The sequence below is a fragment of the Pieris rapae genome, chromosome 11 (assembly GCF_905147795.1).
Source record: "Pieris rapae chromosome 11, ilPieRapa1.1, whole genome shotgun sequence".
Lineage (NCBI taxonomy): Eukaryota > Metazoa > Arthropoda > Insecta > Lepidoptera > Pieridae > Pieris > Pieris rapae.
In genome coordinates, this window is record NC_059519.1 from 113,502 (window position 1) to 139,153 (window position 25,652).

Here is a 25,652-nt window from a genome sequence, read left to right on the forward strand (position 1 = left end):
GCCACGCACATCTACCTGCATTTTATGCCCACGTAAAAATCCTACTGAAGATGAAATACAAAATATTGTTTTACTTCAGTGATTTGGCCGGTATTTTGACTCAATTAAGTTATTATGTAGCTAATACCGATTCATGACTAAAAGGAATTGTTCATTTGTCGTCACGGAAAATATAAACACTAAGTTGTTCTTGAACATCTTATTGTTTTGTTAAGTAAAATTCAAATAATTCTTAAATTCACTTAATATAAATATAACTTAATAAAAAGTACCTTCATACCCCTGGTGGGACTCGAACCCACAGTCCCCGGCTTAGGAGGCCGATGCCTTATCCATTAGGCCACAGGGGCTGCGGGTGTAAAGTTCAAATTGATGATTTGATTTTCCAACTACCCTCGTAACTGCATTTTTCATAGCTTAACATACATACATACCAAGGTACGACGCAATTAAAGTATTTTTTGTCTTTCTGAACATTAAGTTACAGTTTTTAATGATTTCAATATGATTAATATGTAAGTCAAATCACGTACTAGCCGATGGATTTTATAAAACTTCAAACCAGGCACATGTTTTTATTAAATCGTTTTTGGGTTGGAAAATTTCTCTGGCAAAAATTGTTGACGTCATGATAATGCTTCATCGAGGAGGCTCGTGCTCAAGTACACTTCTAACAGCACAGCTTCATCAGAATCAGGTCATTCTTTTTTAATCACTTTTGGGGCACTAATATACATATTAAGCGACACAAAGAATCATTGTAGTCATAAATAGTAGATTATCTAATGGAAGCGTTCGAGATGTTGTTTATTTGTTTCAAAATGAAACTGCACACCATGTTTTTGCTGAATTTATGACACGAATCATGTACATGGAATATCTGACACAATAGGTGTAGACTCTTCTCCACGCCGTCAAATTAAATTGTAATTAAATCAAGTACAAATATAAAGCACACAATAAATATAGCTGTCGTAATCATTCTTGGTTTTGACGAATAACAATTTAATGTGATTTCAGGACACTTTGTTCCGTTCACGAAAACAATAGGCTTGCAAGACTCCACGGAACTAAATATGGCAATTCCTTAAGAATTTTCCGCGTCACATTTTAATACTGGATTGGAAACAGACGTTGAAAAGTCCAAAATGCAGAAGATTACATTTATTGTACTGATTGTAAATAGAAATTTTATATTTCAGATAAGAGAAAAGTTAAACTACAATAAAAGCTTTCTTTTACTAGTACTACTAGTAGCAACGCAATATAGAATCTTTTAATAATCACAATATGTTAAAACAGCAAGCTCTCCAAATAAGACGTAAATAAGAATGTTCTCCGTTGTAGGTGTCTGGAAGGTGTTGCTGTGTCGTTGAGTGATTGAAATGCGGGTCCATCGTTTAACATAATCTTATATGCATTTGCGCTGGATCCACGGAGCAAAGATAAATATTATTGTGAAATTCGCCGTCACTTAAACTAAGAAGTTGGATTTCACATGGAATTAATATTGGTTATTTACCTACGTCTTATTTTGATTATAAAGAGTTAAATTTTTTATAATATTTATTTAAAAAAAACATATTCAATGGATGTCGAAAACAAGATTAATTTCGTATACACTAGCAAATTATAATTTATATTTGCAATGAAAGCATTATAAGAATGAAATTACATAATACTATCTGAGATTAGGGCGAATAAAATACAATGATAAGCTTCTGTCTCTAAAATCGAGTTTTTTATAGATATAAAACAATGATCTTCTTGATTCAAGGACAAAAGAATCGAATTGGTAAGCCAGGAAAGCGATAATCCCTAGTGTTAAACCTATCTCGGGGATTTGCCACGCAGTTAGCATTGGAAATGATAGTATTGATATTCTGTATGTGCCCAAGACGTGTCCGTTGGTTTTACATGTGTGAATGATTCACTCGCACTTCAACCAGTGGATAATAAGACTTTTACTTCAAGAATAGAGACAAATAATATATTGTCGATGACACAATGTACTCATACAAGAATCAGAATCAAATTCAAAACTCGCACAAAAAATGTATGATATAGAGTCTAGAAGTTACAGACTTTGAACAATGATTGTTCATGAGTTTGGCAATCATATGGTACCTACCATAGAGATCCATTTGAATGAATTGTACGAATTATGTTCCCAACACCGTCGTGATTACATACATATAAATTAAATTTTAATAATAACTTTAAATTCATAAAGCGTAAACAACGTACGAACGATAAATCATTTTTATTGGTTGATCCTAAGTTTTTGTAGTTTTAAATTTTGTTGTAAAAATAAAATTTAATTCGACGCCTCAAGAGCATTTTATTGATGTACCTGTTAGGATTTTATTGCGCCTCATGCAATATTAAAATGTTTATATTTGAGAATTTTACGAGTAGGTACCTACTTATTGAACTAACACCACTGTAGTTTTAGCCTTTGGGCAAATTAATTAAACGTTATATTCTTATCTATTATTGCATATGTATTTTGATACGTGCCCTAGTAGTAAGGTCGTAATTCAGATTTAATTCTAATAAATAGGATTAATAATGAGGAATTTACAAAGGCTGAAACGAACTTGTTCAATTAGTACATATACATTTTAAAAGATGTCATTTCCATAAACGATTTGTCGAGTTACGCCACAAGAGCCAAGGCCATTCCTAACATCTCCGCTTCAACAAAAGTTGATTAATGACTCAACATTAGGTTGTTAAATATCTCATTAGAATTGCATGAAACAAAGCCACAGGGATTTAGAAGCCTCCAATAAATCATGTCATATCTGTTTCTAAGGTCTGCACTCAAGCTAACAGGTTTGTCTTTGTCTTCATCTTGAAGTTATTTAATCATTCAAAAGATCAATCAATACTTTCTAATGTGGTCTAGCATTAAATCTTTCAGTTATTAGGTATTCAATGAATCAATTGACGATCCAATTAATAAATTAAAAATAATAATTATAATGAGTTACCGATGTTTCACGTACAAGTTACGAGTAGAAGGATCAGTTACACGTTGAAACATGGAATGAGTGTATTAGAAAATGTCGACGCTGACTGTTCTGTAACCAATGTGATTCTGTAGTTAAAGCCAGTAATTGAGCAGACTCTCTTTTAGCTGAAAATCAGGGATTGAATGACCTAGAACATAAAGAGAGGTTAGTCGACTGGGGCCAGACGTGGGTGGGGGAGATTTGCATCTGAAGGTCACTCTTAAGCTACGTTAACTTCGTAAAATATATCTAGAAGTCCTTTCAGCGTTGTGCTCAGAACGCCCACAAATTACCTTACGCCACGGCGCATACGTTGGACGTTAGTAATATTCGGTAAGGTTAAACTGTGAAGTTTAAAACGTAGAGTTAATATATTTAGTATTAATAAGACTTTTATCAAGAGAAACCGATTTTTGTAAAATTGTGTTTCATTATTGCTATACTTATACCACACTTGAGAACTCAATTTGTGAAATGAAAAACGTAATAATATTATTATTTTATGTTAAAATTAATGAGTTATTGATACTGGCTATCTGTATGTACCCGCTATAAGGTTTTACCTAAACGTTAAGTCTGTGGACTGTCTGCCCCGCGAGTAGCCATCCGCCTGTGCCAGTCACAGGGGCCTATATTGTTAACTAATATTACCTAATATCCGATGGGCGAGTTCAAGGTTGGTATTGCTAAAACAAAACGCATCCCTTTGCGCGTTTGTCAATACCGTGGGCAGAGGCGCCGCCTGTCGGCCGGCGGCAGAGGTGCCCCGGCCTCCAGTGCGCACGCTCCGTATCCCTGACGTACCGCATTTACTTTGCCCACAACTCTTTTCCCTAAATCAATTCCATCAAAACAATCCTGTTTCTAAAACGTGTAAACTTGCATTCGGTGTCCGCGCGAAATGCGGATTCCTTCATCGGAACGGAAGTCCAGAAATCTGCTTCATATCGCGCTTCTAATGTTTGTTATTGTACATCGCTGGATACTATTTTCGCCCTAAAAGTACAAACTGCAACGGTAAGTGATCGCTTTCTTGTTGTGTTTTGCGTCTGCATTATGTTATGTGTATTCGGTGAAATGGGGTTACACTAAAATAACCAACGATTTTTCTATGTAAAGAGAATCTGCGCAAAGCGCTATTAGGGCGTCAGTGAATCTGGAACTGTATTCGAAAGCATTATGACCTAATTTCCACTGACAGATTATGTAGTGGAGGGATATTAATAAATGTTACACGTTGTAACTTAGATTCAACGCTAGAAAGAGGTATTATTGTGTGAATAAGAATTTTCTATTTTAATTGCCTGCACCTGCTACCTGTCCAGGTCCTAGTTAATAAACTTATATGTAACTAATCCAGCCATAAGCTATTTTACAAATTAAAATGCATTTTTATGAAGTAATTTAATATTATTGAAATGCTTACCTATATATTAATTTGTGTCAGCAAAAAATAAAAAAAATCTCGTCATTCTATACAATCTGTTAGGCCACTTATCGGAAATTTCGCCACTGCTTGCTCCAAATATTCTTTAAGAGTCTGAATGTCGCCTTTTCGTTTAAAAGAGAGACCGAAAAGGCCATGTCCTCTAAAACTGACCATAATTTGAAATCTAAAGGGGAGGTCTGGGCTAGAGAGGGCCAGTCTTCTTCAGTTCTTCAATCGTGAATTTTTTTGTGCTCCTCATCTACGTATCGCAAGGCAAAGCAATTTGATCGATCCAGTCTCTATCATTGTAAAGATTGGTTAAGGGCATGTCCTGTATATCGACGAAGAGCACCGAGCTTCAGAACTTGTTTTATAATACGCAAAAGAGTCCTAGCGGGAATCTTTTTTTCTCGCGATAAGATTTTTTGCTTCCTAATTGGGTTTCGAAGAATTCAGGATTTAACAGGATTAACAGCTTTTACAGTTCTAACAGCACGCGGCCGCCCCGATCTTTTCAGGTCTTCGACAGACGAATATGATATACGAACATACGGTTGATACCTTACCTGATACTTTAGAAGTGTCTGGGACCCACGGCTCCATACCCACTTTGTGCAAGTCGCCTTGCAATCCTATTTCCTTTAACATCCGATTCCATATTTTAATTTGACAATGGACACGAAACAATATAGCAGCATATATGTATTTAAATATAGCAGATCTTCCATTCTTCAGATTGGGCATTGATAACGTAGCCTAGGGGCAGTAGGCCGTCATTTACGACACGTTTTTGGTTTGCACATTCAAATCATACTTTTCTTTATCAATCAATCTTTTAACTTCACTACAAAATAAGCTAAAATAATCCTTGAGAAAAATAAGTATTATGTTTCAGTATTGGAATGTACTTGCAATAACAAAAACACGAGGAAATAAAAGATCGGAGCTTATTACGTAGAAAGCAATCTCTGGTTGCGTATTATGATATAATGATGTGTACGGGAAGGGTACACGACCCTTTCAACTAAAACAAACTCAACAAGGCCATAATCAGTCGAATAAATAAGGTTCCGTAGAAAATTGTGCCTAAACTTAAATCCTAACAGTCAATTATTGATCACCTTATCATGATCATGTCCATCATCAGTTAAACAATGAACAAAACGTTCTTTGTATGTGCAGCGAAACGCTCTTATGACGGGACGTATGTATATCCTTTGGCGGGTTATTGAGTGATTTCTCTTCCGAACCCTAAGGGAGATGGACGCTGCACGCATTACCCAATATTTACCAGCCTTTGTGCTCGTAATAAACGTTGTCGTTTTGCATATTACACGTAATTCCTTTGTGTCCTGTTCTGCATTGAGTCGTGAGAAAGTAGGGCAAGTTCACGGCCAAGCATCATTACCCGTTCGAGTGTTTTTATTTTATTTCCTATAACGTAATCGAGGGGCTCGCGAAACCTGTTCGAATAAGGACTACGGGGTAATAAGAGTGTTTTATTTCAACGTGTAATGAAAAACCTGGTCTAGTCTGTTGAGTCTAGTTAAAGGCCAGCTGCCAATATAAACGAATAATTGAAATTCAAAGCTTTGCATGTAATGTTTCATCAGACTTCTACGCTATACTGTAGTGAACGGATAAGTAAGAGATGAGGCTTCTATGGTTCACACACAGCCTCAATTTTTTCAAAGTTAGTTATTCAATGAACTTTGTGATCTTTGTTTTACATATTTTTAAAGTTAAGTAGATGGATATGGTGTTGTTTGGATTGTACGATGTATCGCCTACGCCGCGCCATTACCTTTGTTTTTCCTCCATTCTACTTCCTTTGAGACGTCTATACGTATTTCGGCTTGTTATACTAATACGGAATCATTATTTCACTACCTTTGAAGTGACGAAATATTCTTAAACGTATTGTGAAAGATCAAAGGTTTGGCTAACATACATACAAATCAATTAGAAACAACACGAAGCCACGTACCGAATAACTTTCAAGTTTCAAAGACGAAAATTACAAAGTAACGTAAGCTTCGGAAACTGTTATATTATTTGTTAACAAGTCTGTCCGGAGTGTCCCAATTTATTTAGAAGTTGGCCCTTGAAGCAATAAATTTTGGGATCTCCAATTAATTTGAGGGACAAATAACTAGCGATCCAATATTCCCTCTCGTACATCACTTTGGGACTGTCGACACTTTGGGGTCAAGGCTGGAATATAAAGCAATTTGTTGCAGACCACTAATTGTCTATTGCATTTCAGAAGACCGTATACGATCATATTTTTTTACTACGTAAATAATTTTAAGTGAAATGAGATTCTCGACAACTTTTTTCCTTATTTACGCTTAAAATACCACATCACAAAATAATAGTTAAATTGAAAAAAGTCTTGTTTGTCGTAACATGATTACAATCTTTGCAAAAAAAAATATTTTATCTTTCGCCTTATTCTGCGTTTAAAGAAAAATCGACAATAATAATAGAAAACATTGAATCGCATCATTTCTCCCTAACCCACCAAAAGAAGTTTAATTTCGATAATGGTTTGTGGAAGATACGTAACGTTTGAATTGAAAACTTAGAAGAACATACCGAACTAATGACCAAAACCAATTTATCTATTTTGTAATCCTACATATAACATAAATCATAAGGATATAACAAAATACAATATATAAAGGTTGAACCATACCTATTTATGAAACTTATAAAGGAAAAAATCTTAAATATATATATATATATTTAAGATATATATATGTATATATATATGTATATATATATGTATATATATATATATTTATATATACATTGAAGTAAGTAATACCTAAATCGGCCTATTATTAAATTTCAATTCTTTATAATTATGGTAAAGCTTATCTGGAAGTACACTATTTAAACTACAAGAATGGTTTCAACCGAAACGTCATCAAGCACATATCTAATTTAATCTCTCATTTGAATAAAAGTGAAAAAGTTCCAAATGATAATATTTCATAATTATAATCCTGGGACTTGTCGTCCAAAGACCAAAAAAGCAAAGGCATCGACCGCACACTAATTTATTCCTTTCAAATTCAACACTATTGTGAGCTACACATTATTAACACAAAAAGTTTCCGACGAAAAACGATACATTGAAGTTTTGTCCTCTACTTTACCTTGACAATTAACGAAAACAATATGTGTACATGATTTTTTATTATTAATGATATCCTAGTCGGATAACTACACCTACTGTTTTCCGATATAGCCTTTATACAAAGGATATTGCATTATGTACACCTGAGAATACAGAAAAAAATTGAAAACATTATAGAAATTTGTGAAAACTGAATATTCAACCTAATTGATAAATTATTAAATTAAACTTACGAAAACTTATTTTTCCTCAAAAAATATCTATGATACTGTACTAATTCATTTCTGAGTGCTGAGATAAAATTGCGAAAGATAACAATATTTTCAATATTTTACTTGATCTGTAAAAATAAACAAGATGGCCTTCTTCATTATGATAAATGAATTACTGTCGGAATTTAGGCCATGACAAACTGCTTCAAATTTAAATTTAAAACATTGTTGCGATGAGACCAGGCTAAAAAAAATTATTTTCAAAGTTAAAAATTTAGAGAAGCTCTGTAGGTCTATCGCATTTTTATGATTATTATAATTATTTAATCTGTGGCTAGAGCTGTCTGTCATCGGCCTCGTCTTCCGGCTGCGTTTCATAGTTCAATGCCTCGCCAGATTTAAGTACGACCTTCTCAATTTTTGGCGCTTAGAGGCAGTCTTGTAACTTATAATAGCTAGATAAAATAATAATGAAAGAGAACAAACTCTTAAACACATATCTGTACAAAGTGTGTAAATGTACATACAACGTATTCGTAAAGCTCTGTAACAATTACGAATAAAATGTATAATATTAATCTTTACCTACATCATATTCAAACTCTCCATACATTAATAAAATAGGTTTGAATCGAATTACTTTTTCGCTATTTTTGGTTGGATACTTTGAAACATAATATCAAAGTTCAATTGGAAACAACTTCCGCTTCGATTCAAATTGTAAGATTACTTTCAATTATATTTTTTTTGTTAATGGGGCAAACGGGCTGAAGGTATTGCTATTGGAGAATCCTAAGTTGAATTGGCTCGGAAATACTTCGATGGGTAGCTGTTTCTACCTAGCGCTGGAATTTAGTCATGGACGATGAATGCGATCAATGTGCAAAAGGCTGATGCTGAGGAGCTCCCGCTCAGAAGTGAAAACAGTACTCCATGTGGAGTCGATTTGAAACCAGAATTATGCTCTGATAGCAATTGATGTCAAGACCCCCTCAGCTTCCGTCGGTGCAGCCGAACCAAATTTCCAATTTGCATAGCTATCATCTTATTTACTCAGACGTGAATAAATTATTTTTTATTGCACCGCTGCAGCAGACGCTGTCGATCATTGGTTTGACATTCAAACAGTCTAGCTAACTCATTGCATCGAACTCGGAACTGTGTACAAATGTGTACTTTATTATTGAGGCACTTGAGGCTGAAATCGCGTTTATTCGAACGAACCACTTAGAGGAGTGACGGGACGCTTTCAGTTTATTACACTACATTTTCGTATCCAAGGGCAAGGGTACGAATTGGTTTTGTTTGTTGCGCGATTCTTCGAAACACGATAATAACTCAGCAGTTTTGCGGTCAATCTATTGTTTCTCCATTACTTTCAATAAGTCTTTCGATTCTAATCGCACGTACTATTCTTGTCTTTGATTACACTTCACCGCAGTGTGGTGTGTGAAATTTCCTTTTAGATTTATTGCAAATGGGTACGAGTTTATACGTTACATTTTCTTTATTTATACGAACTTCTCTGGTTTGACTTTATAAGATCACTGAGGTGATATAATGAATCTCATCTCACCTTTATTTTTACCTAAACCATAAAACATTGGTTTCCTTCTCGATCTTAGCACCTACTTTCCAGGCTAAAGTAATACCACATTCTACTTGAATCAATTTAATATTGAACAAAAAACTTTTTATATATTTAGCTCTAAAAATTAATTTCGTATTCTGTATTGTTACAGGTCTAAATCCTCTTTCACGTGCAACTTGCCAATTCGTCAATTAAAGCAATAATATAACTGCCATTTAATTCTAAGTGCTAGGTTTCTTTAAACACAAAAGTGGAGAATTTTACGGCTCCTACAACCAACGCCGGACCCACTCCGGTGAGCGACAGGTGAGATTCCATTGATTTTACACGTTTACCAATCATAAATACAGTTATTTTTATATTTTGCAATATTCAATAATAAGTGAAGCAAAGGTCAATCCTTTTTAAGCCTAATTAGAGGAATTGCCCGCGGTGGTGAAGTCAGGTGTGATTAATTAGCCGCTGGCTCACGTAGCCACTATCTCCGTTCATTATCTAGTCGAGGCACGATTTTGTAGATTTCGCCGAGGGAAAAAAGATATTTGCATATTGTAGAGCTAGGCTTGTTGCAGGACTCGATAACATACCTGAGGAACTTGGCTAGGGTTGAGAGTCATATAAAACGTTATTCCAACTTTGAATATATTTTTAATAATATATCTCCTTGGCACACACCATAAACTGTTAATTATATAATAATAATACTAAATAATAAATAGGTAAATTACTATACAAACACATTTAAAATTTGTTTTTTTTTACAACTTAATAGGCATTCAGACGAAGCCTAATTATTCGTTTAAAGTAATTTATTAACTTACAGGCGGTTTAAAGTATCTCAACAAGGTGTGCCAGCCCTACCTGATGGATAATTATGCACACGACAGCTTTTCGATCTAATAAGTAACCCAACGACAAAGAATTTAACTAATCATTACATCAGAAATAAAACCTTTCTTAAGCATAGGAATACTTTATATATCCAGTTAAACATTGAAGCAGTTAAAAATGTAATAAAACCTTATATGCATTCGTAGTTCAAAATAGCTCATATACCTTACTAAAGATTCTAGAATCTAGAACCCTTTAACTCTTCCAATATACAACAATACTTTATCTTTTGCCAGAGTGCACATCGATCTCAATTTTCGTTTCTTGGACAATTCCATTACACTGTGTTCAGTCACCGTGCCTTTACTCGGCGGATCGATGAATCATTTCTCGATTAAAATCGACATTAATCGAATAATGCCTCAATCGAATTGCGCCTTCAATTATTGACATCGGTTATAAAATTAAGAATAAGCAATGTACACATTACATCAAGATTGTGATGTGATGAAAACATATTAATATAAGTTTATATAATACCTAGGTAACACTGAAAATGTTTAGAAAATGAAAAACTTCTTAATGCATGCAAGCAAGCAAGCATGAGCAAGACCAAATGCAAAGCTACACCATATTACCACTCTATTATTTTAAATAGTTATGCTTCTTCATTCCAAGTATATGATTTACCGGTACCGGAAATGAGCCCAATACAACGTCGATCTCATAGGAAAACCATAATAATGCAAGGCCTTCTCTATTGTAGTAACGGGGTCGTGGTTGTAGAGCCAAATTATTAAACTGTGAGTGTACAACAATTTATTTGAAAATACATATTATGAACATCTCTAATGTTTTTATTATAAGCACCACATAATACATAAAAAGGCTGTTTAACTTATTATCTCTCGAACTCTTAAGAAAAAGGTTCTACAACAAAGATATAGGCCATGGAACAATTTCTGTCATGAAACAAGTTTTATTTATTTATTATTATAACGTTATTACGTTATTTTACTAACGTAAAAAGCGATTTCTGACGGTAGGTAAATATTCTTCCATCGGCCTACATTTAAACGATTTACTCCATTCAAAGCCTACTCGTCAACGTTACTCGTGGCATCTTTTCAGATCCCGAATACAAAAACAAAAAGGTCAAAAGCCGACGACCTACTTTCCGACAAAGGTCACCCAGACATCGGCCCGGGAAGTTGATAACGTTGGCAAGGCTGAACTGCACGCGAATCTATGCTTGTTACGCAATATCATTTTTATACATATCTATTATGTTACACTATGCGAATAAATATTTCATTACTATTTAATTAAGACGTCCAGCTGAAAATTCATTAAACGTTTTCATTAATTAAAGACAAAAACCTTGCGTTATGATTTGGAAAAAATAAAACAAACATTTAAAATATAACGGTGTACGTTAAAAATCGATATATAATATATATAGAGGAAATAAATAACTGAATAAAATATTACTTGTAACTTTGTTAGCTGTGCAAAATGGGAAAACAATGATGTTTTGCTTGATATTTACACTCTAGCCCTATTTTCTCTCCTCCTCTCCGCCTCTAGAGCCCTTATGTCTTGAAAACTTACTAAACTTAAGAAAGTGTAAGGTGGGAGCACCGAAGCTCCTTATTTAGTGCCGGCGTTAGAGATAGTCCATATAAATTCTCACTTCTATCGAGAAAATTGCACTTTAGAAACGACAATACAAATACATAGATTTATAACATAATGCTTTTATTACATAAAACATAAACTGTCTCTACAATATTTCTACTTCTACAAAGAAGATAGAAATCCCCCTAACTGAATTGTATGATAAGGATTTCGGATTTTCAGATTCAATTTCATTTCTTAAACTAATTTCTATGTTATGTTGTTAGAGGCTTTCAGAAGTCCTTTTACAGAAATGACAGTACGTATACGTAACGTTTTATTTACAAAGGTAAAAGCTTTTATGAAACAGATTCTTATATAAAGCTTCATTGAATGTAATTCAAAAGACACTTAAGTATTACACTCACGTTAGATCCGTAAGGCTATCTCGTAGAACGTTACAAAAGAAAATTCGTAATAGCAATGTCTGCATTAATTGCTTTCCCTTTTACTCGTAGTTGGAATTAAGACTTAATACAGGCTAGGATTGCTTAGTTCAATTTCAATATAAAATAATATATGTCACTTCCTAAATTGATATCGTTTGAATTAGATATAAAAGGGTTTCCAGCGCATCCGAATAGTACCAGCACATTGCAAATTCCATCGAATGCTGCTCAAAGCACGACCTACAGACGCCTAAAGTCTTACATTTGATGTGACACAAGGAATGACGCTTTTCGGATAATATTAATAAATAGCGTTGAAGCGGGGGTCGGGGGAGGCTCGACCTAGTTTTCATGACCTGGTCACGAAGCCCGGACCACCTGCTTGTTTAACTAGTTTATCGACTATTGAATGGAATCCAAATACATCTGGCCTATAAAAACAATGGCTAACTCGTTAATGTTCTATTAACATATATACTGCGACTCACTGTCTGCCTTTGTACTGTAAAATTTTTTTTTTTGCAATTTAATTTAATTTTGCAATTGTTAAATTTGCCAATTATCTGTTTTATATTCACACGTATAGGCAAAATCCATTTTACTTTTTTCGAAATGGTGTGCAAACACTGTTGTGATAGTTGCATGCGGTATTTATTATTATATTTATATTTCTGTATGCGATATTAAAGTCACCTTGAAATAAAATGACATAATATGTACGCTTCAAACGACGATTTTGAAATAATCACTTCACAGTTAAAATTCGATGACTCGGTGACAACATTTCTCATGTAATTCCAAATGATGAACACCGTAACTATGTTTACACAAGACGACCGAGTAATTACAACTTCTCACTTCATAATGATACTTTGATGATTGGTTTGAAGCTTTAGCTCGTTATATGAGCGTTTTAACTGTATCACTTTATAATTTTCCAGCTTATGCTCTTAGAAAATCGTCAGATTAACTTCAAATCTCTTAATTTTAGTCTAGATAAAAAAATCTAGAAAAAATACTATTATATTTATTGTTTGTTTCGGTTTTAATACTTTATGTTATATACGTATCTAGATTATGCTGGTATATAACTGAACAAAACGGATATTTTCAAGTAAATTTAAAGCTCTAAACGGTCGTTGATAATTGTTTATTAAGTAAAGAACAAACAGAGGGTCATTCAATTAGACCGAATAATACAAAAAAGTCGTACCACGAGGGGCTATCGATTAATTAATTCGGTGAGGCGTCCGACCACTTAATAAATCCGAATTATAAGGGGGCTGGAATTGATCAACAGCTACGAAATGGTTAAACAAAATAAACTATTCAGCTAATATTAATAAATAACGTTTAGTGTTTTTATTTCCATTGGGACTTCGAGGTTTGAATATATTTATATCACCAAAATATCATGAATATATTTCGAATCAAGTAATTTCATTTTAATACTTTTTTAACATATCTGACATTAAAGACCTGGTTGTATTCAGGTACTATACATATCAAGTCAGATCATGTAAATTTTATTCCAATTCACACACCTAAGAAATTATAGATACTATTAAATTACTAGTACATGGATAAAATTAAAGGGTGGCTGATGAATGTGTGCGGATGCTGGTCCGATTTAGCCAATTTTGTGGCATTCATGGTCCGCTTGTGGCGCTCACTTCCGCGCCAATGACCCTCGATCGCAATGTCATCACATGACAGGCTTTTTATCAATAAATCGCTTTTAAATCAATGTTTTTATTTAGTCAAGCCAGTGACCATCCAAATATTATCTTTTATTTATGTTAATATTAAAATATTCTCATATTATTATCATAGAAGAAACTGTCTCTATGTCATCAAATAAATGTTTCGTCCCGATTTTGAAATAAGCAGAAGCTAGTAGCGAACTCCGAATGACAGGAGACGTTTAAACACTGAATTTAGTGTGCCTTTAATTTGTAATTTAAATAACGTCTCGATTAAAAGTGAAATTTCCTACTAGCGATAAGTTCGAAATGAATGTCGGACAATGCTTGCAGCGAATTCGCAGTCCTTGACTAAAGGCGTATGAGTCACACTACTATTTCTTATTTTCTAAGAATACATTGAAAATTGCATTTGTGACGCACTGCGTAGGGCGATGACCTGCTCTTATGTAAACATAGACAAATTATTAGACCGAGAGCCTGTTTCCTCAATTCAATAACAGATATTTATAATTAATTCGTTTTAAAACTCCAAAACTCGCTCAGTGAGAACTAAATTATTTTAATGCGAGTGTCGGTATAATTAACACTGAAAGTTACCTAATGAGTAAAGCTTGATATCCATTTGTTTGAGTAATCTAATCTGGTTTAGCATCTGTATCTGTCAAAAAACACTCCCTCACCGCGCTCTCCGCTTTTTATAATGAAATTTAGCATTTTAAAGAATGAACGCGAGTGAAAACTCTGGGTAAATATAGTAATTATCAATGATTATCCATTAAACATTGAATCTGAAACACACAATGTATAAGTATTTTTTAGAACGGTACATGTTAAAGCAAGAATCTGCTCGAAGTAAATACTTTCGTTAAGAACATTTTAACTTAACAAGAATTAAAGGGAAAGCGCTGTCTTTGATATTATACTTATTTATTTACTTTAGTGTGGGGTGAGGTGAGGTACGTGGGTGGATTATACTGAAGCAGTACAATTACGGACTAAAAGGGATAAGTACATTTACTATTTTCATTGAGGATCCGGTTGGACATTGCAAACTACCTTTTCGTGTGGAGTTTAGGAAGAACATTTTTATTCAATAGAAAAATTATTATATAATATTTACCTTCAAAAACATTTGTTTCGAAATTGGCACCCGAACAAAAATTATTATTTTCCTATGATCTCGAGTGATAACATTCTAATAAATATATAATAAAGTACAGGAGAGCAATAGCCCTAAACGCTCTAAATCGCTCAGAACAGGGTCATCCGTCTCTGGGGTCGGTGTTCAATGCTCCGTTCTTATACAGGGTGATCTAATGAAATGAGATAAGCGAATCCGATGATTTCCCTAGAGGTACAGTCTAAATGCTAGTGATGGGTTTACTCAAGGCTGAATATGGAAACTTGACATGCGACATTGAATTTTAGGAAACATTTCATTTCATTCATTTTTATGTACAATCTCTAGAAAGTTCAAATAGACTTCATTCTTATATGTATAGTACAAACAAATGAACATTACACACACTCTTAAATCAGAAGAGCATTTCCAGTAACGAGAAAAAAGTCTGGACTGATTAATTTCAAACTCAGCCTCTTCTTGAAATAATTCCAGAATAATGTGAAAAATGTCCACATAATTACGGGCTGATATAGCATGAGTTCGTTGCGATAATTGGCTTCCTGAACGTCGGCGAAACTATTCAATTTCCTGTCTGCTTGGATATTGCAATAGCATTAGTGTAATACCGAGAAATTATTATCTGACTAAATCTGTGAGATTCTTTACATAGTTGACATTTTGTAAAATAATTAACCGAACGCTCGGAAAGAACATATATTTGGAATACTTTATACAATCATGATTCTGAAAACTTCCGATTCGTATAGCAAATTTAATCATCCATAGGAGCCAAGGTCAGGGTCGAAATTGCAGTAACCGAGACGAGAATTCAACACTTTGCAGGGAGTTGGGCGGACCTCGGGGGAGGATTCGCCTCGAGCGACTCGTCCCTATAAAGTATAAAGTAGAAGATAAAGAGATTCCTTTACCGCACCATTCGAAGAATAGACTAAGGAAAATATTAGAAACACGATCTGTTTTCTCTATACCTTTTTATTAACATCGTATTTTTCTTTCTAGATAATGATCCTCGGTTGTTTAAGAAATTAAACGTTAAAATTGAAATCGCTTTCATATTAAAAATATTTTCTGTCTTCAGCAATTGCATTCGAATACTGGCGTCTGCTAATAGATTTATAGCTGCAAAATTAACTCCAACTTAGATTAAAATTCTACTGCCTTCATTTACGAAAAATAATTGAATGCAGAATGTAAGTAGCACAGTTTTACTAGTAGATGATTACCAAGAGATATTATGCAATAGCATCATGTTATTATTAAATAATTATTTGAGCCATCTGATATCGATACAAATTATTCCATACAAAGACGAGTAAACAGAATACTTAATTAAAATAAAACAATTACATATTTAATTAATTAATATTATCGGAAAGTAATAAGTCATTATTTTATTCACATCGTGTTTCCTTCGCCTTACTCTTAAAATAATGTTATATTAAACTTCAAACTTTCTCATTTGCTAATGAAGAAATAACACAATACGAACTGGAATTCTGCACATCCCCAAAAACATGACATCGCTATATGATTGTGTTTTTATTTTATACAGCTTTTTATTTTAACTAAGTGTATATTTAACTATGTATATATGTAACACACATTACAATATTATTCTTCCATAACACAACTTTCTGAGTTATAAAATAATAATATTTATTTAAGATATATCGTCACACTTTGAAGCTGACATATGATTTTATGTATTAACAAAGTTGAACAGTTAATAGCTATTTTGATACAAAATACGCTAAATTGTATCTATTTTCTAATATTCAATTAAGATTGCGAACCACGCCCGGGACTGTAATTTGCATATGTCAATATAAATAATCTCATCGTTCAAAGCCTTTAAATTAATATAAAGTATTGCTTAATATTAAGAATTTTTACTATGAAAGGTGCAGCAGTCTGTGCCGTAGGTAAAGTCAGGATTTAATCAGCTTAACTCATTTTTCATTTATCACCGATATAACTGAGTCTAAGCATCCAGGTTAAGCGTTGATCATTAAGAAAAATAAATACAGCTGTGTATTTTTTTCAGATACAGTGTCATTCTGACGATATCTACCTCCACCTCCGACGGATACGCTCTGACAAACGGTAAGTCCGTACAGTTCTTATACGAGTGAGTTTTGTTGAATTAATCTGACTCCACCACTGATTTCTCACCCTCGAAACAAACGCTATAATTTTGGTCAACGTACCGTTACTAGTTTAGCTGATTCAATCATCTCCGCAGAAGCCTCGATGAATTGCAAGTTTTGATATAGAGTAATTCTGCTAATTGGACTTTCGTTTTCAAGTCAATGACATGAAATTCGAGTTGCCGCCGCATTAATGAAATAATGAATCAAACGCACTCTTTGTTGCGCTGTTTTAATTCGTAAAACATTCACATTTCTTTGAACATATTTAAAATTGGATTCGGTTTAGATAGACATAATTTTAATTTTAATCGATATATATATATATATATATATATATATACCAATGCAATAATCATTTAAAATTTGTGTTATTAGCAACCGTAAAATGTCAGTAAATTTTTGTTTACGCTCTCACCATCGTTCCAAAGTTATCTCAGTTTAATTACGTAAATATTTTCGCAGAGTACATTACACCTTGTTTAATTATTTCACAAAATAATTTATGAATGTGTATTATAAAACATAGTATCACGTGGAAACATTTTCCTTTTTCAAATAAAGATTTTTTTTTATCCTCGAAGTAGTGAAAAACATTCAATAAGGTTCTACATTTTAGTTGTCTAGATTTTGAGCCGTAAAAGTTGCAGATGTCTTTATGAAGTTGGCCTTAGGCGGGAGGGCGACGCAAGGGCGCCGAATGTCAGACGGTCGATTCTCCCGCGCTTTACTTGCCTAATTGCTAGCTAATAACTTGCCAGACCCCGCATTTATTGATTTTCATTAATTGAAGTCATCAAGAATTCGCTTCGATATAAAACGCAGTTAATAATAAATAACCTTGATTTGTACTTCTTTTTTGTCTCACGATAATGAAGTGCATTCAAAAATACAATAACTCAACCTCGGCTGTGACAAAGCCGCAAGAATAATGGCGACCGACTCCAATTTAAAAAGCGTGCCATTCAATGTTTGGAGCCTCATAGGATAAAGAATAGCAGGTTAATTGTACAGATGTAGCAGAGGCTTACGTTAGTTGCGAGGTGAGGCGAAGAAGGGTGGCGCGTCAAGGTCACCCGTGACGTCATCACCCGCGCACAATGACCTCCCGAAACGAAACATTGACGGACGCAATTCCGTCGATTCGACACTTGTTCAATGTTTACTTACTGAATTTAAATAAAAAGTTAATTTTTCGATTACGAATTTATGTTTTATGCGATTCGGATTAACATTATTAGAGAGCGCAAAATGTTATCAAATAAACAATTAGATGTATATGTTGGAAATATGAATTATTTATGTACTCAGAGGTTACTATTTACTGTGATATTAGAAAAGCGACCGAGAGTTGAAGTAGGCTCATTCGTCTGCCAAACGATGTATTGTCTTACAATTGTCTTACAATTAGTTACATAAATAACAAAAATCCGCCATTTATGAATAGGCATGCAAATGTCATCTTATACCGTCATGCAAATATCTTGAAATTTACTCCAATAAAAGTGTCCAATGCTTTTTATACTTTATTTAATATGGTTTTATACTATATTGTATCCGGCAAGTCTTTATATACTAACACAAAAGGTGCAGACGAGAAAAAGTTTTCGCAAAAATAAGGAATTATTATTATTTAAAATTATATTGCAATTAAATACATTTTCCGTCAGTTTGTCTAAACTAAATTTAATTAACCGTGATTGAGATGTAATCTCTCAATTCACATCCGCTTTATGACGTCTTAGAATTTAAGTTAATCCTATTTGTTTACCATTCTTCATGATTCTATTTATTACAGTAGGTGATATAGGTATGAGCGTGAATCGTACCTTAATTTGCTTTAACTTTAGTATAAGTATAAACAGAACTACAAATTATACGTAATACGATGTTTTAATTCAAAAACAATAACTTAATACGATTTTACATTTTTTAAACAAAATAAATTACACAATTTTTTGCTATTTTATATATATTCCCTAATTATTTTTCAAGAACACTTCCGCAGGTGAAAGACTCCTCCAAGGATCTCCAGGTATCTCGGTTTTGGATGAGTTGTATCCAGCTCAATCCGGACGTTTTAGTACTGCTCACCCATCTCGTGAGCGGTCTTCCTCTGTATCGTTTCCTAATTCATACTGTAAATTAATTAAGGATACTTAGGGTCTGCTATCGACTTTATAAGATACATTTTTCTTCAACGTGTAAGCAATAGTCGAAGCACATACAACAGGATTTACTGCCTAGCACCAAGTCAAAGGTCTTTATTGCCAACATAATTTACATAAAGTTTCCTTGGTAATATTCAACTATTGTGAGTAATAAAACGTCCGTTGTTTACTTTTCGCTTTTCCTTATTCAGTACAAGTAGCAACTACCAAAATTGTTAATACGACGTTCTAGATTGTTATGAAGCATTACACGGAATAATTTTGGAACGCCCAAGTATGAATTTTTTTTGCAAACAAATTAACCTTAATTTTGAAACGACCGAAATCGTAGAATTCCCGTTAATAAGACATTTGGTGTCAGGAATTCTGATGTGGTATTAATCATAGTCATGGATCGTCGTCATCAATCACGGAACATGATCGGTTTCACGAGTTGACGTGCATCTACGAAATAATTCAGCAATAAAGGTATAGCTGAGCCGAGTTCCCATTTTCGGGCTGTATCGTTTAAAGCTAGTTTAGTTAAGTTTTCACGACAGTATTGATCACTTACACAGTTAAGCTCCGCGGCGCTTCGGTCAGGTATTTATTGGCCCATTACTTACTCTTCGGTCTAATTGATTGCTTTGTTTACTTCAGCTGGCCTGTCTAGTAGATATTTTAATAAGGCATTCAATTTTGTCTGGCAAGTCGCATTCGAAAGCCGCTTTTCTCATATAAATCTCCACACAACTTGATTGAGTATGATTAGTCTCAATGCAGAATTATTTTGTGAAAGGATAGTGAAAGAAGGAATCGAAAATAATCAACAACGTCGAGAAACTGTTTATTACTGTAATTTCTGTACTAATAAATTCCAATTGTGGCAGCTGTAACCATGCAGACTTTGTTCGCACACAAATAACATGCCTCAATTCTATTGAAAAATAACATGTATAAAAAATTCCCATCACACTTCGAGGTGCTAAAATAGTACGTACACGTCCGCGATGACCGATAAACACAATATGAGCTAATGGTTCGCCGTCATTGTCTCCAGCCCGGGGCCATAGGAGCTTAAGCTATTATTCACCTTACTAACCTTAATGATGGGGAGGGAGTAGGCTCCATAACGGTCACCGACCGGCCTTGTGCTTCGTAATTTGACCAGTATAATAGACCCTTGTCACGCATGTATATGTAGCTTTAGGCTCCAACCGCAGCCAGTGATCCACGAGGCATCGTAATATTCTTTATTGTGTAGAGTCACCTCAATTTCGTAAAACGATTTCTATACTATTCAGTTGCGATCCACCTAATGGTTCTTTGCGAGTCTAGCGGTCAACGTGAGTACAACGGATGAGGTCATAGATGCAGTTATACGGTTGCTATTTTGTCTGCCGGGTGCAAAATGGCCCCGATGTGAGCAAATTGGTGAGGCAGACAGCACGTCGGATGTTGCAATTGTCATAACCCCACTTCTCGTACCTAAACATCGAAATAGTTTCGGTTTATGCACTGTCTTAAATTGACAAATGAAGGAAATTACTTTAGGTTCTTTTAAAATTTGAACACGTTTTGCTACTTTAAATAATTAAAAATACTAGTGACAAGGAAACATTTTAAATCACAGTTTCTTTGTAGTACGTAATATGGCCAATATTAAAGCAGTTTTATATGACAAATATATTATGAACTTAAGTTGTCATATTAATACATATAATTATGTGCTAGTCGGACGAAGCCTTGAGGTGCGCAGGCGCATGACCTCGTCTATCATAGATCACACGTACTCCGGTGCGTTGAAATATTACTCCTACACCTAATTTATTGTTAACCTTCAATATTTACATTGAGTACGAACACTGATGACGCTGTGTCAACGTATTTTAACTTCCGGGTTATTATTTTTGTCTCTAAGACAGGTTTATTACATATTTTTTGCATCATAATGGAGCCGATTGTTTGAACTTGTAAGTAACAACATCTTCACTTACTGTTGCCGTGACACCCCCTGATGGCATGTTGTACGACTAGTACCAGGAAATTAGTACAATATGTTAAGTAGGCTTGGCATAATATGATTTATCGGTCTCGTAGCTCAAGGTTAGAGATGTCAGCGAACGTTTTAGGACCTATATCCTGCCGACGACGTCCTCTTCAACACGTGATTTTACAAGTGTCTTTAATAAAAATATGATCTAATATTTCACATCCTGTCTCGCGCCATTACTATACAACATTTTTGCCTGGCAGCTAAAAGTAAAACTGTCGTTCATTTTCCATTTAAAGACAAGTCAGTGACCCCTTTAGAATATTAGTTATAGAGATAATTACGGTCATATGTATGGCGGAAAACATTACAAATAATCTTTCATATTCAAGCCTCCAATAAACAACAAAAGTATATATATATATATATATATATATATATATATATATATATATACAAATACGTATATGTCATAGTAATGGCGCTGGTGTCCATCGCCATTGTTTTTATATGTCAAGTTTAATCAGTATACATATACCCATTAATATTACGGTTTATTAGATTTGCCAATATTACTAGATCTACAAATTAACGACTATTTGATAGCCTATAGTAGTAGTAATTTTCCTAAGTGTCAGCTGCATTTTCATTTTAATGAAATTTGAATTTTGAATACTGGATTGAATTTTAGAATAACTTTGAACATTGAATAGTATATATATTCATTATTATATATAATATTGAATGAGTGTATTAAACTCAAAGTCAAATTATTTTAAAATCCTTAACAGTGGTTTAATTGATTTGTGTATGAATTAACCAGTATTCAATGGTCGATTACAATAGTTATTAAATTTTAAACCTATGAAATGAAACAACTACAAACAAATCTTGATACTCGTTCTTATGACTTGCGTTTAACTCTGTAGTCGAATCGGGTTCGGTCTCGGAACCAGTGCACGAAATGTCACAAAACTTGTTTATCATATATATCCCTCAGTATCAGTTCGATTAAGAGGTCGAAACAGACTTAAACAATAATTAATCTGCAGCTTTGTCTTAAATTTAAGACGTGATTTCTCGTTATTGTTTACTTTCTCCAGCCCCGTCCACTATGTCTTTCGTCCTAACCCTCTCAGTTTCTAAAAACTTAGTAAATTAGCGTTTTTAAAACACTGGAGTATCAAAATACTGAATAATACATCTTTTGTTTAAAATAATAAATATATTTACTAGTGTCTGCCCTTAATTTACTATAAATGAAGTATCTCGAATCAATCAAGCAACTCGAGTCTAACTCTAATCTTAATTTAAATTGCTAGATATTTTATTGGGGAATGTAATAGCATCAATTAGAAAATCAAATTCACTATGCAAACCCTAATAGCTAGTAAGTAGTTAAAACATAAACGTAAATTCACTGCAATAAAAATGCCTCTTAATTAGCTTTTAAATAACTCAAGTTGCAAGAGTTGCTTTATAATGGCACTATAAAGTTTGGTTTAAGATTTGCCGAGCAAAGCCGGGGTAGGTGGTTAATGCCTATAATATAATATGTATATAATGCACAGCGCAATAGTACCTACAACTATCACTATATTTCTAAGTGACACTTTGCTGCAATTATTTTATAATAAAATGACTGCTGTAACCAAATAAAACACGGCATATAATAAAATACAGCCAGTGATAAACAAAGCGACAAAAGTCAAACAAAAGAGAACTGTCATTGTTCACATCAAATTCTTTTGAATAAGTGCATGCGCATCAAAATAAATTAACTAAGGAGGAACGAAAATAAATCTTGAAAAAATATATTTTCCTTTGCCGTACCGATGTAAGCAGATAAGTGTCGTTGGCTGTCACTCACTTTTGGCGATCGTGGCAATACTCCAAGTCGATTTCATTACTTGCTACACAGGTTTTGCTATTCCAACTATAAATAGTTTCGAGTCTGGGATGGCAAAGGATTAGCATCCGTACGTGTGAGGCATAAACATCTAGATCTTAAAGAGCACTCTATGCACTTTACGGCTTCCACTTTCGATTTGTTTTGATTGTTTAAAAATTATATCATTAATACGTGCTCAAAACTCAATGGCCAATGCGAGCAAGATGTCAAGTTAGACCCAAAAGTTTTCTACCTTGAAAGAAATCATGAAACTAATGCAATCATCTGAACAAGGCTTGTGTAATTTCCAATTCCTTTAGAATGAAAATTATTTGATATTAAAGATAGCAAAGGGATTCAGTGTTATATATGGAGGCGCATAAATTAGTGACTAGTGGGTAATGTTACGGCGGACGCGGTTACTTTGTGCCTCTTTTAGGTCTTGCCTGCGCAATGTCTTAGTTTAAGATCGGGCTAGCCTATAAACGAGGTAAATGCTATTAACTATAGTCTATAGTATACGTATTCGTTTAAGTCTATGTTTGTATATTTAGTTGTAACTAATAAAAATAAAGAACCTTGTATTTTGGATATCACACATTAAAGGTAATAGTTCCCATTGAGAACTTTATTGGATTTCTTAGTGAACCTCGTGTAAAATAAATTAGTTTTATCTTATAAATGATACATGTGTATCGCATATAGCAGTGACTCTTACAGAAGTCTAACCAGCACTTATGTACTTATTCATTGAAATGATATCACATATCATTTTATTTCGCTCTCTATTGGAGTTAATAAATTGTACATGAGTATAACGCATTCCGCTATAAGCTCATGAATCGCCCTTTGTTCAATACCACTTATGTTTCGAGTATTTTAATTTTCTACATGAGTGTATCTTGTATGCTCTTTGAGCATAATTAATCACGTGAATCGTATCTTTTGCCTTTGTATTTGACTAATACATTTTTAACTCGAGATCCAACTCTAGGGATTTCTTATTATGTCAACGCGGGCTCAGTAACCAGTAATGTCATAAATGTAGTCATAAAAATTATTTATTCAATATTTATTATAAACTAATAAGTTACTATGTTATGTAATCACACTAGAATCTTAATAAGAAGTACTAAATTTAAATGAGAATATATCGACTTGGTCACCGACAGATAGAACATCGACAAAATAGTTAGTCCTTGAGAAATGGAACGAGTGAGATTTCACGGTCAAATGACCCTTCAAAACCTTAGCGATCCCGTTACCGTTAATCAAGATTCGAGGCAGCGATTACAAAAAATGCTCAAGACGTTATGAAGGCCCATGGCATGCAGCGGTTGTTTTGTTTGTCTATGTTACGTGAGCGGTCGTTAGCTTCGTTTTTATATTGAATCAGGTTAAAATTTGGGTTGAACTCCATATTATCGGGCGTTTGTTCACCTCTCTAGGTCAACTTGACAGCTATTGTATATTCATTGCGTATGAATCGAGTAATGTCAAAATTAACATAAAGAATTGAATTGATTCATGAACATTTAAATCTAATTCGAAATGTGACCTACTTTTGTGTAAAGATTTAATAAGAAAGAGTCGCTCATTTAAACAGGTAGTGCATAGAGATAAAAAGCTACCTCCCCTACGTCATTCGCATACTGACCCAATGGACGAGTAGGTTTGGTCTAAAAAGGAAATCCTACTTGCGCCCGCGCAAGCGATATGTGAGTCTAGCGCGTGTATCAACCGACCATTTCAATTATTGTGAAGTTAAAAACGATTAATTACATAATGTTACATTCAATTCGTTGCAGGTTCTTCACCAACGTTCAAAGTAATTAATTAAAGTAAATAAAGTACATTTAGAAAATATTCTATATCAAGTATATTAATAAGTATATATTATATTGATTACACATACGTAAACGGAACAGACTGAAATTAATTTTTCCAGCAAATAGAAGGAAAAATTGACAATACCGACCGATAAAAAAATCTCGTTGATTAAAGACATCTACAAATGAGTTAACATCAAACACTGTCCAAGTAATAAATTCTTCTAACAATGATTACGACAAAACAAATATTGACTCATAAATGAAGAATTTATAATTAGGAGCACTTATTTATGTGTGTTGATAAATCTGTATGTAACAATTCATTCGATTCTCACGTGGGCAGAGCGTGGGTTGGCAAAAAGGCGGTTTGACCTCTGCAGGTGTTAATTGCAGAAATGCATACAAAAAGACTGGTAGCGATATGATAGGCAATTTACAACCATTAAATAAATTATAACCAGTAATTGAACAATAACACTTAACGAGTTGGATTCTATT

At 33.8% G+C, this 25,652-nt stretch overlaps 1 long non-coding RNA gene and 1 other non-coding gene across 2 annotated transcripts; one reads left to right on the plus strand and one right to left on the minus strand.

The window, feature by feature from the left end:
* Positions 1-277: 277 nt before the first annotated feature.
* Trnar-ccu lies at positions 278-350 on the minus strand. The gene has a single exon. It is a non-coding gene; the product is annotated as a tRNA-Arg (tRNA).
* A 3,442-nt stretch (positions 351-3,792) lies between these two features.
* On the plus strand, positions 3,793-17,244 carry LOC123689559. Its single transcript, XR_006750515.1, has 3 exons — positions 3,793-4,034; positions 9,546-9,700; positions 17,186-17,244. It is a non-coding gene; the product is annotated as an uncharacterized LOC123689559 (long non-coding RNA).
* The last annotated feature ends 8,408 nt before the right edge of the window (positions 17,245-25,652 follow it).